This window comes from Otolemur garnettii, unplaced genomic scaffold (genome assembly GCF_000181295.1).
Source record: "Otolemur garnettii isolate 467f Iridium unplaced genomic scaffold, OtoGar3 scaffold00011, whole genome shotgun sequence".
Lineage (NCBI taxonomy): Eukaryota > Metazoa > Chordata > Mammalia > Primates > Galagidae > Otolemur > Otolemur garnettii.
This window is the reverse complement of record NW_003852406.1, coordinates 20349028-20352010: the sequence shown is the minus strand read 5'-3', so window position 1 is coordinate 20352010 and position 2983 is coordinate 20349028.

Below are 2983 nucleotides of genomic sequence, written 5' to 3'. Positions count from 1 at the left end.
AAAAAAAAAAAGTAAAAACTGTAGTTAATACTGTATATGTAATTAAAACCATTAGATATGAGAGAAACAACTCTGTATACAATGAGTATAAAGAAAGTAAGATCTGTTTTTGGTAAAGAAAGTTGAAAATGGAACTACTCTTTATAAAATCAATAAAGGGTCATGAGTGGGAACTGTGCTAGGGACCTTAACTCTGCAAAGGTACAGGCATAGTTAAAAAAATACCCAACCAACCAACGTTCCCTGGCTTGCCTTCCTGTAATTGCTTACAGCTTAGGAATCATGTCTCCTTGACTAGCACAAGATTTGTGACTTCCCAGATTGTTTCTATAGATAACAGACTGATCTTTGAGATATCTTCCAGATTCTGCATTGGGGGGACCAATCGATGCCAGCCAGACCAGTGACCATATATATGTGGGAACTGACTCAACAGGTCCTGCAAACCTCTAACCAGAAACTGACTCAGCGCAGGTGGACAATTTCTGCTTTTATGAGTTCATCCCCAGCCAATCAGCAGAACCGATTCCCTAACCCTTTGTCTGCCAAACTACCTTGAAAAGCCCTACCACCCCATCCTCAGGCAGACAGATTTCAGAAATTTCTCCATCTCCTTGCTCAGCAGCCTGAATAGTAAACTCTTTCTCCACTGCAACCACTGTCGACTCGGGATACTGTCTTCCTTTTGAGGGGTGGGCAATACAACCCAGCTGGGCAGTAACGAAAAGAGTAATTCTTTTTTTTTCCTTTGCATGAGAGAAAACTTTGTGTGGTCAAAATAATAAGGGGGGGAAGAAGGAAAAGGAATTTTTGTCCTAAGGTGAAAATGCCAACATAAAAAGGAAGCACAGGACAAAACAGAAGGCTAGGCAAGTTGTAAACGGTTTGTGGAAGATGAGTCTCAGGAAAGAAATTTTGTGTGTGACCAAGGTGGCTAAAACTAGAGGAGATTATTTATAAGTTTTTCTAAAAATTGACCAATTGACAGTCCTTTGTACCTGACAGAAGTACAGAGAGGTGACTGTACAATCAAGCTCGCTTGCTCCTTCTCTTTTTCTCTTGTGAGAGGCCAGTGGGTTTTAGGACTGATCCTGCCCAGTACGTGTGAAGAGAAACTGTTCTCTGACTCCTACTGATTTCAGTACTAAGGCAATGAAGCCATTTTTATCTGCCAAAGGCTGATCGCCCTCTTTTATAGTATTAGCAAAATGTTTTCTACTTGCTGGGAAGGTTTGCTGTGCTGTTTCCCATTGATGATTATATTCATATGAGCCTTGGGACATTTGGAGAGAAGAGTCTGAGAGCTAAAATAAAGCCATCCTGGGAAACTCATGGTCCTTCAGTCATGCTGAAATCAGCACGGGGCCCTTGTCACGAGTCATTTTCAACCAGGCAGGGTGGCCAGCCCTTGGGTGGAAGCTTTTGGAAATAGTCAGTTGTGCTGGGACTTATTTAATGTGTTGTGAAGAAAAGAGTATGTTTTATTGAAACCCTTATATGTACATCAGCTACTAAATGTAGAACTTAAAAAATAAGTATCTCACATCAGCTGTTTTAAGTTTTTTATGACAGTTGGGATTTTGGCAAAAATCAGGTTGTTCATTGGTTAGCCAGATCCATGACTAAAGTGCTGGCCAGGTTCAGAGAGAGGCAGGAGAAGGGATTGCTTTAGTTTGAAGACCGAAAGTGAATTTTTATAAGCTCTGTTTTTTACCTTTTTTCCTCTCCACGCTGGGTTGGAGTGATAGTCTGCCCTCAGCCTCAATACATACCTTTATCTTTGCTATTGAGTTTGGATGGTGTAGGTAACATTTTCTAAACAGTCTTTCAAGGATGGCATTAATGGCCGACAACCAAGGTATTTGTCCCTTAGTTTGTTTTTCACCAATCCTGGTAGGAAAGGGCGTCACGGCACCACCTATGGTATCTAAAGTTCATACACCACACCTTTCATTTTAGGTGATCCACCTGGAGGCAGGTGCAGTGTCTGCCTAAGGCGGGACTCCTCTCTAGCTGCACTTTCCCTGGGGAAGGGGCTGTGGGGCAGGCCCTGGGAGGGTGAGAGGGGGCATCACGACAAGCCCAGGGGTGTGCTAGTGTAAGGTCGCTGGTCATTTAGGAAGGCCGGAAAGCCAGTGACATATTACCTCCACCCCCCACTGATTTTGTGATTTAGGTGGCTTTCATTGGTGGCTCACTTTGTTCTGTGAAACCAGGAATTTGTTTGGGGTTTTTTCTTCACTACTTCCATATTTCAAGGTATTAAGTTTTGGGGGTTTTTTTGAGACAGAGTCTTATTTTGTAGCCCTTGCTAGACTGCCGTGCCGTCACAGCTCACAGCAACCTCGAACTCTTGGGCTTAAACAATTCTCTTGACTCCCAAGTAGCTGGGATGACCAGTGCCCACCACAATGCCTGGCTATTTTTAGAGATGAGGTCACCCTCTGGTTCAGGCTGGTCTGGAACCTGTGAGCTCAGGCAATCCACCCACTTCAGCCTCCCATGTGCTAGAATTATAGGTGTGAGCCACCACACCTCCTGGCCAAGTATAAGTTTCTTATTTCTTTTCTTTTCTTTTTTTTTTTAGAGACAGAGTCTTACTTTGTTGCCCTTGGTAGAGTGCTATGGCATCACAGCTCACAGCAACCTCCAACTCCTGGGCTTAGGCAATTCTCTTGCCAAGTAGCTAGGACTACTCAGCACCTGCCACAATGCCCAGCTATTTTTTTGTTGCAGTTTGGCTGGGGCTGGGTTCAAATCCACCACCCTTGGTATATGGAGCTGGGGCCCTACTTACGAAGCCACATGCACCGCCCTAAGTTTCTTATTTCATATCTCTACTGATAATGCCCTATGGGAAGATGCTGGAACATTTTGCAAATGTGACCTTTTTTCTTTTTTTGAGACAGAGCCTCAAAATGTCCCCCTGGGTAGAGTGCCATGGCATCACAGCTCACAGCAACCTCCAACTCCTGGGCTCAAG